Genomic DNA, 12,199 nt, shown 5'->3' with positions numbered 1-12,199 from the left:
GTCTCTCTCATTGCATGTTTACCTCGGCTGGCGAGTTGCCTGGGTAGACCTGGGAGGAGTGGGTGTTACAGAATCTCCATAGTTAAATATCTTGTTACATTTTTTTTTAAATGTATATATATTTAACTCATATATATATATTTTTTATAGCTAACAATAATAAAAATGTTTCAAAATAAAGTTAAAATTTAGTTAATTTTTATGATTTATGTTTTTTAATTTAAGGATTAAGTGTTTTTTGGCATGGTGGGGTTTCCTAGCTATTTTATTTATATGTATGTGAAAAGTACAATATATTTAAAGTTCTTGTTGTAATAGAAACATATAAGGTTGTTTATTCCATAGGGCTTTGGGTTGATGGTCAATGGACATATTATCCAAGTACTATCTATGAAATCGTCACTAAATCAAATCCAGTATGAGGATTAGCCTGAGAGAAAAGAAAAAACATATAGTTGAACTTTTCATATTAATGTCAATAGGAATGTCTATTTTAGAGTAGGGCTTCCAAATTTTAATTTAGCTATCAATAATTATTATGTGCATGGTAGGGATTTAACTTCCATGAAATATTTTTAGATGTATGGAGAAATAAAAACTTGATATTTATCTCCAAAGTAATGTCTTTTTTCCCTTTTAATTAAAATGAGTAATCGAAAAAGATGTCACATGAAGCGAATTATGGTTTATTGGGCATGTCTTATTGATAAACCATGGTATTGTTACAAAGCCTATTTACAAGTTAATAATATCCATTATAAAGTGGGGATAAATCTCCTTGGTTAATAATCTTGTTGCATTTTTTTAAATGTACATATATTTAATTTATATATTAATTCTTTTCATAATAATAATAACAATTTAGAATAATGAAATAATAATAATAATAAATTCTTAGTTTTTATGTTTCTTTTTTTTTTTTAGTAATGAGAGATGTATAAGTGTTTTTACGTTTATTATGAATTGATACTTATGGATAACCTATGGATATTTACCAGTCATTTAATTTATAATTTTGTTAGTTTAAAAGTTGTTGAACAACATGAAATTTTATCCAAATTTTTTAATGATTACCCAAAAAAAATGATTAAAAATATTTAAGCATACTTAATGTGATTTCCATAATATGCATATGGTTGTTAGACTGATCATATTTTATAAATTTTATATAAAAGAACACAATTTGATATGTGTGTGTGTGTGTGTGTGAATTGCAATTTTCTATTACTCAATAAATAAATATCCAAATCACAGAGTTCATACATAGCTAGAAAATAAACTTCTTGTTACCATAGCAGACACGCAAACTTGTGAGCTAAGAACCTCCAACGTTGCATCAAAATAATACCAACCAAAACCCATAAGTAGAAAGAAATTAACCACAGTAAAAAATAGACACCTCCAACATTGCATCAAAATAATACCAACTAGAACCCATAAGTAAAAAGAAACTAACCACAATACGAAACAAACACCTACAACTAGTTAGCATAAGACTCAAAACATCACAGACATACCACAAATTTGGAAGGCTATACATTCTCAAAAAACAAACACACAATTCTCTCTAAAATGAAACCCTTCATGGCATAGCCAAGACAACCAAGACACTAAAAACTAAGACCATACATCAAATAACCAGAAAATCTATGTAAAAACATGAAGGCAGTATCGAGTTAGCTAGACCTCAGTAGAACTATAGGCTCAAGGTTATGGGGAATTCCCATCCCACCTACACAAATGAATGAGCGCAAAAATAAAAATAAAAACCAAATTTAGTAGAATCTCAGTAATAGAAAATTACCAAGGAAAAAAAAATAAATGAAACCCTAGAAAATGAATTTCCGTACAACCATGTAGCCTTAAGTTGATTTCCTAGAAACCCAAGAGTTGATTTTTTTTAAGAATGGATTATCTATCGGGTGTTTTGTTACCATGTTATTGATGATTTCGTTTCTCTTTTATTTAGCAATGAGAAATTAAACATCAATGCTTATGATTTATTTCTTTTTGTTGTTGTTGATAATTCATAAATAATGGTAATGGTTATAGTACATTTATTCCAGTTCGATGAGACATCATTTCCATGACCATTTCCAATTGAGTTATCCCAAGCGAAACTTTTTTCTTCAACTTTATTAAATAAATATTTATAGTAGTTTTAAAATGGTTATTTAATAATTAATTAAGAAATATTTACATGAATATGTTTATTTGAGTTTTTAAATTTTAATTTAGTTATCAATAATTTTACAAAATATTCTAAAATATTAATAATATTTGTCATGTGCCATATGAATATAAGTTATAGTATTTTTGGCATGTGGTATTAACAAGCTATGGTATTAGTCCATGATATTATAACAAAGGCTATTTACATATTATGAATCAACATGATAAAGTGAGAGTGAATCTCCATATATATATATTAAGTCATATATTAATTTTTTGTACTTAACAATAATAAAATTAATTCAAAATAAAATTAAAATTTAGTTAATTTTTATGATTTATTTTCTTAATTTAATATTTTTGAGAATTAAGTGTTTTTATGCATAGTGGGGTTTCCTAGCTATTTTATTTATATGTATGTGGAAATTACAATATATTTAAAGTTCTTGTTGTAATATAAACATATAAGGTTGCTTATTCCATAGGGCTTTGGTTTGATGATCAATGGACACATTATCAAGGAACTCTCTATGAAATGGTCACTGACTCAAATCGAGTAAGAGGATTAGCCTAAGAAAAAGGGAAAAACATAAAGTTGAACTTTTCATATTTATGTCAATAGGAATGTCTATTTTAGAACAGGTTTCCATAATTTTAATTTAGCTATCAATAATTATTATGTGCATGGTAGATATTTAACTTCCAGGAAATATTCTTAGATGTATGGAGAAATCAAAACTTGAGATTTATCTCCAAAGTAGTTACGCCTTTTTTTCCCTTTTAATTAAATTGATTAATTAAAAAAGATGTCACATAAAGCAAATTATGATTTATTGGGCATGTCATATTGATAAACCATGGTATTGTAACAAAGCCTATTTACAAGGTAATAATATCCATCATAAAGTAGGGGCAAATATCTTTGGTTAAGAATCTTGTTCCATTTTTTTAAATGTATATATATTTAATTTATATATTACTTTTTTTCATAATTAATAATAATAATAAAATAATAATAATAACAATTTAGAATAATGAAATAATAAAAAAATAATTTACTTAGGTTTTGGGATTTTTTATTTTTATTATAGTAATGGGAGATATATAGGTGTTTTGATGTTTATTATGAATTGATACCTATTGATAACCCATGAATATTAACTAGTCATTTAATTTATAATTTTGTTGGTTTAAAAGTTGTTAAACAACATCAAAATTTTATCCAAACAAATTTTTAAAAACAATTAAAATTATTGTTTAATGATTACCAAAAAAAAATGATTAAAATTTTTTACACATATTTAATGTGTTATCCATTGTATGGATATGGTTGTTAAACATGAACACCCACCAACATTTCTAGCCCGCTGCAATTTTAATCATTCTCTAAGGAGTAAATTGTGGCTAGCACATGAGCACTTGAACCTTGAGGGCCCGTAAGATCTCCACTATCATATCCACTCACTATGTAACCCTCTATGTGAGCCACATGGGAATCTAGCTTGTCCAAGAAAAACCTTTGGAACTCACTTCGAAACATTCTCAAGGAGCTATGAATCTTAATGGGATTGTCATTGAATCCTAGCTTAATTCTCTAGCACCCATATTCCCTTTATCATCTCTAGTGGAGCATCATTGAAGTAGGTGGTCCACTAGCCCATAGATGCACTGTCACCTCCTCCCCATCTGCATGCTAGGATACATAGGTGCAACAGAGAGGGAACACTTTGGGTATCCATTATAAATACCAGGACCTACAAAATAATAAGAAAAGAGAATAGACACACCAATTTGATAGCCTAACCATAATCCCACTAAGTCATCACCAAATCTCCAAACGAATGGTTCAAATTCCATTGAATTGACAGGAGGGACAATATTTCATTTTTATATTAAATATAGTTAATGAGTTGTATATCAATTTTTATAAAAGTTATGTTTATAAGAGTTTGTTTTATTTAAATATCATTTATATATAGAAAATTAATGACCTTAACTTATTACAACTTTAAGATTATATAATAACATTTATTTTTTAGCATATATGTACGAACATGTTTATGGGTCGTCGGGTTGTCTCACCCAGTAGTGGGTTGTTGTTTCATTTGCATTTTTAGATAAAATGTACTTAGTTCCTCTAAAACATCAATAGAGATAGAATTCATTTGCCTGTCATGAACTTTTCTTATGGACATACATTTCACTAAGTACGTGGCTCATCTTCAGGATCTTAATGTTCATGTCATTTTGTCTATGCATTACACTACATAAGAAGTTATGACTAGAAAATTATAATTTTTAAATTCCATTATAATGAGTTGGAAATCTTTTAATGATCTATTATCAGTGGCGTTGACAAACTTAATATTATTGCTTTGACTAATCATGTCAGTTATGACTTGGCAATTATAATTTTTAAATTCCATGATATTGAGTTGGAAACCTTTTAAATGATATAATAACAATGATTTTGACAAGCTTTACTATTGTATTTTGACTTTCTTATTAGGCACATAGCTTTCTCAAACACATGTTTTTGCATTGGTCACCAGCACAAAATTTAATTTGGTTAAGGTTCAGTTCAATACATCACAAATTCCACAGTTTCTTCCAATTAGAGGTTGTTGAGCCTGACATGCTTCAAGAGGATTCAAATATTTAAGGTGAGATAGTATTGAGCTTGGATTGAGCTCTTGGAAAGGCAGTTCACATGCCTCTGTTTCGAGTAGATTTGTTGATTGTATTACATTTAACATTAAGATTTTTTTTTCACTCAAAAGGGGCTATAGTTAGATCACATAAAATATCACAGCCTTTTAAATCTATACTCTTCTTCCATAAGCTATCCCCTTATGGCATTTCCTTTTCAACATCTGGTGTAGTTACCACTATATAAATTTTTGAAATAGAGTTATTATATAGTTTATATGAAGCACAAAGAGTGTCTGGTAATAGATGTCATCTCGTGAAAGTATGAAGAAGGTTTGTTTTTAATTTTCTTTCATCATGGAATATTGGTAAAATTATAGGTCTTTAAAGAATGATTTATAGATTTCAATATTGCTCACTTTGTCAAATACCTTAAAATGAGGTAATGGCACCCATTCATATCAAGGCTGCAAGTGGCATGATAAAAATCTTTGGTATATAAAGGTGTATGCATTTGAATGAACTATACATCCTTAAATCAATAGTGTTATATGAATTTTATGGAGCTGGAATAGCACATCATTCTTGGTTCCATAAACATGTGAAAGGATTAAATACTCTTTTTTTTACAAGGTATAAATAAGGACATCTATATTTTTTGGTAGAATGTTACCTTTGCCAATGACACAATGTAGAAAGAATGAAAACTACACATGAACTACAACCTTTACTCATTCCACTAGTTGTATGTATTAATTTCAATATGAGGTTAACAAAATGGAACTAAACTTGTTATCATGGTTGTGGTTAATCACCTTTCCAAATATGCTCATTTTTATGCTATAAATCACCCCTTTAAAACTTCCATGGTCAATCTACTATTCATGAATAATATCTTTAAAATCCACAGTATTCCACAATCTATTGTAATAAATTATGATCCTTCTTTCACTAGCAATTTTTAACATGAACGTTTTTACCTCCACGATGCTTAATTGTATCTTAGCACTACCTACTACCCCAAAATTCATGGTTGGAATAAAACTATGAACAAGCTTTGGAAGCATATTTGAGGTGTTATACTTTAGAACATCAATCATAAAGGGTTCATTAGTTACCCCTAGTAGAATGGTGGTACATCAATCCTAAAGGGTTCATTAGTTACCCCTAGTAGAATGGTGGTACATCAATCCTAAAGGGTTCACTAGTTACCCCTAGTGGAATGGTGCTACTCAAGTGACCCCTTTGAGGTTGTAACCATCAAAATCCCCCATTAGAATCATAATTACTAGGATTCTTTAAAGTACCAGAGGTTGGAAAAATTATCACAACTTAGGCCAAGGTTCACTATACTCTCAAAGATAATATAATCATGGATCAGAATTAGATGATGTAGAAATTTTATTAGTGTTGTTCTAAACATAATTTTGAATAAATTGATTAAGTGTTACTCCATATACATCATCATTATTGTACCTCCCACAAAGAAAACCACTGTCCAAATATTGGTCCAAACTTTGATGGCCCTCTATGGTCCTTAAATGTATTAGGCTAGTGGATTACAAATTAGAAATTTTGAGCCACTCTAAAATTCATTCAATATTTCATGTCTCCTACTTAAAAAAAGTGGTTGGATCTAATTTTCATATTTAAAATAGCTTTCCAAAATTGGATGAATAAGGCTCCCTTTCACTGTAGTCTAAAGTCATACTTGACAAAATGTAATTTCATCTCAGTAAGTTCTACTATAATGGAAAGATACGTTGCCCAAGGATGCCACATGGGAACCAACATAGATGCTTTACCAATACCATCATCTCCAACCTTGTTGACAATGTCGTCATTTTAAAAGAGGAGGGTCTATTAGGGTCCTACCCTCCATGACCCCTAATGTAGGTAGTTTTTTAAGTATGGGATCTATCACTAGTAAATAAGGCTCATGTATTAGAATGATTGAAAGAAGTCTTACTCGAAGGTTTAACCTACTAGAAAGTTCCTTCTCTAAAATTATCTCAAGAGGTAGACAATAATATTAAAACAAGTTGAAGAAATTCAATATGGCATCTTGTGAATTCACTATAATCAGAACTCTATTTGATTGGAGGTTTCACCCACAAAGAGGAAAATGAGCATTGCTTCCATCAATAAAGGTATTAACACTTTGTGCTATTGTAGTTCTTTATTTAGCTATTGTGGCTGCAATGTATCATTTTTACAGTAAATCTGATTCAAATATATTATTTTAGCTTTGAATCTATAGATCCCTATAAAAGAAACTCTCATATGAAATAGTGGATTTGATTAAGAATTTGAGAGAGGGTAGCCTAACAAGAGAATATTTCAATCATTTTTTCAAGAAATCCATAACTCCATAAACTTATCTAAGATTAGAATATGTAGCCATGTAACATTTACATAGAGCACATCAAATTAATCATTTAAAAAAATGCATGAATTGAATTACTCAATGTGATTGATCTAATTTGAAAGAAAGTGCATAAACAAAAACTACCAATGAATAGATTGAAAAGGAGGAAGTGGTACAAGATGATCAACAATAAGAATATACCATGGTTTTCTCGGATACAATGATTGATTTTAATGATGAATAAGAGCAAATAGTGGAAAAAGTGCATGCCATCGAAACAACAAAGAATGAGTATTCCTGTAGAAAAAAGTAGATGCAATCCTCCCCATTTTTCACTACAACAACCAAGAATTTTACATCTATGGTTGCCCATCAACACTTTTAATTTATAATCTTTAATCTATGAAATATAATATAACATTGTAGAAGATACGAAGAAAATAAAAAATGATATTTCCATGTTGATTTGTGTAAAGTTTGTAAGCAAAAATAGTTATTGTTGGGAGAACTGAATGAATCAACCCATAAAAAAATTCAATAAAGAATACAACCATTTTATAGAATCACAAACCCATTTTTTCCTTCCAAAATTGAGAATATTTAATCATAATGTACGATTATTATTTGATTGAACTAAGCACAATATTGAATGTCAGTCCTTACTTTTCTATGTTAGAAATTGAATGTTAAGACAAAGAAATTTACAACTCATATAATTTATCTTCATAGATCCTAAGTGAAGGTAGTGATTGACTCAAAAATGTAATAATTCGAGTTTATTGTAACTCAAGGGTAAATTATTTCATTGATATTAGTGCGGTTGACCTTTCTAAATATGATGTTATTTTATTGATTAGGGATTTTTCACAACAACTACATGTCTACTTTTACATTTACTGGACTTACTTATGGCTATTATGGAATGACTAGCCATATAATATTTCGATTGACCATGGGAAACATATAAATCATATAGTTATTGGGGCCTGAAATGAAGAACAAAATGATTAAGTTTTTAGAATATGGTTTATGGAATTACCTTTTTGGAGTTTTATTTTCATAATTTTATGGGTAGGAAATTTCACCTTTCAAATAAATTTAACAATGTAGCCCCCCTCACTAATGCACTTAGACTCATGCATGTTACTATAATATAACATATTTGGACAATGCTGGAAACACTAACCAAGATTTAGAAATTTACATATGGTCATTATTTTTTTATGGTTCTATGTCACAGGAAAACATACAAGCAAGATGTATACTAATTTATCTGAAAATAAAGTCCCCTTTGATTTCAAATGTGAGAGAACTAATAATACTATTGAATATAATGATTTAGTCAAACGGCTCAAAAAATCCATCAACTTGCACATCAAATGCATTAAGGTTTTTAGTGATTTGAAAATTATTATGAGTTAGCTAAAAAAATCATTTATTGTTACTTACCTCATTTGAAAAGTAACTTAACAGGAGGTATGTAACTTGAATACTAAATTTGAAGTTTTAAATATTGAATTCATTCCTCAAAAGTAACCTAACAGGAGGCATGTAACTTGAATACTAAATTTGAAGTTTTAAATATTGAATTCATTCCTCAAAACTAGAATATAGTTGTAGATTAGCTAAAGTTGCTTATCATTTAGTCTCATTAGAATATATTTTAGTTAATAAATTTTCACTAAATTGAATTTCATACCTAAATTGAATGTCATAAATTGAATTTCATACCTAAATTGAATGTCATACCTTCTATATTGGAAAATTTCATGAATTGACGAGTTTTTAATGATGAACAATAGATAGTCAATTTTGTAACCAATGAACACGTCTTTGGGACATTGTTAACTTGAAATATTTACGAGATTTTAAGAAGGGATGGGTATTGTAACTCAAACAAATTTCCAAAGAATGTTGTGAGGATGGAAAAACTATTTAATTTGCAAGAACATTTCAAGATATATATGAATTTCAAGACAAACAAAATTTTCAATGAAATATGAATCATTAATAGTGGGTCTAAGAAACATATTATAATTATGAATTTGGAAACAAAATATTTTCCAAAAGAGAATACTAATTATATTAATGCAAAAACTAAAAAACTATAATAAAATGGAAGGATACGTAATCCAAACATGCCACTTGGGAATCAACAATGATTTTAGAGTAGTTTCCACATCTTCATATTTAAGGAAAATGTTTTTCTTGTAGGGAAAGGGAATTTTAGGGCCTTACCCTATCCTCCCTACTTTGGGGTACTGAAGAGCCAATTAATAATTGTACAAGGCTATATGTTTTGAAAGATCGATTGTATAGTTAATGGTTAGTGACTTAATATAAAGTAGTCATGGATCGATTGTATAGTTAATGGTTAGTGACTTAATATAAAGTAGTCATGTATATTAGATAAGGTCCATTAAGTGGTTTGTACATATCAATATTGGCACCACAATTAGTTAGGGAAAAATTATTTATATGGATATGAGGATATGCAATGTCTTGTCTAGTGGTGTTATTGTATGAAAGATTTTCTCAAAGGAAGTTTTCCCGTAGAAAATGATCATGGGAAATTATCTATCTTTCATAGATTCTAAATGGGAGGGTTATATTTTATATGTTATATATGTAGGTGTTAAACATGTACAATTAATTTATGCAAATTGATTCTTATTAAAAAAGAAAATATGCAGTAAAAAACACACACATTAACATTACGATTTTATCTTGGCAACTTAGAAACCAAGAATTCATAGCAAGATTTTTCAACATGTATTCTTTCTATAGTACTAAAATAAAATATATGTCCCTCGACATAAATAAACCACTAATCCATTGACCATGTATTAGAATACAATCATAGTTCCTTAATTAAAACTACAAACCATGGGAAAAACAACCATGTGACACAAAAACACAAAAGATGAAAATTATGTGTTGAAAACCACCAAAAATGGATGCAAAAAGATGCCCAAGATTTCTTTTTGGAAATAATGCTCCTGAACCCCCACATGTGGGGATTCCACCCCCTTTTAAACCCACCAAGTAGAAGGGATTTTTGCAGGTAATGAAATGCATAACACATGGGGATAATAATGCCAAGAATATAACATGCCCAACATTCTCCTATGTTATGAAACCAACTCACAAAAAGATAGAAAAGATATATCAACGACTTAAGAATCAGCCTCTTTGAGGGGGAAACCTCCTTTATATTACACAAATGAACAATTCTTGGATGATATAAATGACAAGACCTCCTTCTCTATATATAGGAGTCTAAGGGGTCATAATATAATCAGAGCCAACATAACAATAATAATGTAAGGTCACAAAAATAACAATAGTGGGCTTCTATGGGGCACAATAATAACAATATGGGGACTACATAGGCACAACAATATAATAAGGGGGTTGCACTAATAACAATAAGGGGTTACACTAGTAGTATAGGGACCTAACATGCCCCTCTCATTCAAAAAGTGTTGTCCTCAACTCTTGAGTAGTTTTGGATGCTTTTGTATAAAATAATTGTCCTCCCATGTGGAATCTTCAGCATGTAAGTTATTCCACTTGATGAGATACTCTGAAATTGATCCATTTCGTAGCTGTCGAGTTCTTGTTTCCGTGACTGCTTCAGGTTCCAATATGACTTTTCCTTCCTCGTCAAGTTCTAACAATATTGTTTGAACTGTGAGCTTGTCACCTATAACCTTCTTTAAGCATGAAACATAAAAAACTGGCGTCACTCGGGAAAAGATGCAGGAAGCTCCAATTTGTATGTCATAATACCAATCTTTTGAAGCACCTTGTAAGGACCATAGTACTTTGGTGATAATTTATTATCCTTCTTATCTTGCTTGAGGGAGATTTGTTTGTATGGTACTCTTCGTAAAAATACTGAGTCGCCTATATCAAAACTTATTTTGCTGCAATGTTGATCTACCTGTTGTTTCATTTGATTCTGCGTGAAAGTGAGTTTATCCTTTTTCTTCTTGACATGTGGTTCTATCTTGAGAGTTTGAGGAGTGGTAATTCCTACCAATGCATTACAAGATATGATCGAATTCATTTCTTATTTCTGTGGGGTTGTTTCCTAGTGTATATCCTCTTCTTTTGACATTTCTTGATCCTTTTGTTCCTCCTCTTCACAATCAATGTAAAATAATTTCTTCTCAACACACTTATGACCTTTAGTGTATTTTCTATCACAACTGTAACAAAGTCTATTTTCTCCTTTTTCTTCCAATTGTTGTGGTGTCAACCTTGTAGGTTGTGGAAGGCTAGGAGCAACAACACTTCCATCTCTATAATTTTGAGAGGTAGGATTTCTTGTTGCCATAATTTTGCTTTCAATTTTTCTTTCCAGCCTGAATTCCTTCTCCAATGAATCAGGTTCCCAAAGACAAACCTCGTGTTGAATGTTAACCTTTAAAGCAACTATGAAGACATCAATCCTCTACTTCTCTGGAATATTATTTACCCTTATATTCAATTTTTGGAAGTCCTAAATGTGCTCTTCCATTGAATCCTTTTGTTTGAGATTTATCAATTGGCTAAAGAATGTGTTGCTCTTTGTATCCTCATAATGTGCTATCATTTCCTCTGTGCAAATTGACCAAGTGATAAGTGGTTTACGAGAACAAAGCCCTTTATAACATAAAAATTGATTCGGTTCTAAATATAAAGATGCAATATGTATATTTTGTAACAGTTGCACATCATGTAGATCAAAATATATCTCCATCTATAGTATCCATGTTATGGGATCCTTGCCATAAAAATTCCTCATATTGATCTTTGGAATATGGTGGGTCTTCAATCCAATGTTAGATTCTATGAAATCATGATTAACATTTATTTTTTTCTCATCATGATTTTCCTCTACTACATTTTCATCATTAGGAGGCCTTTCTTGTAGCAGCTTTGTCCCACCTTCCTTCAAACCTTCCATGTATTTCTTCAAATCTTCCATGCCTTTTTTCAAATATACTTCCATACCATCGATAT

This window comes from Pinus tabuliformis, chromosome 3_2, assembly GCF_031772625.1.
Source record: "Pinus tabuliformis cultivar Carrire ecotype Pingquan chromosome 3_2, CPIR1, whole genome shotgun sequence".
NCBI lineage: Eukaryota > Viridiplantae > Streptophyta > Pinopsida > Pinales > Pinaceae > Pinus > Pinus tabuliformis.
Note: the sequence above shows the minus strand (reverse complement) of the source record.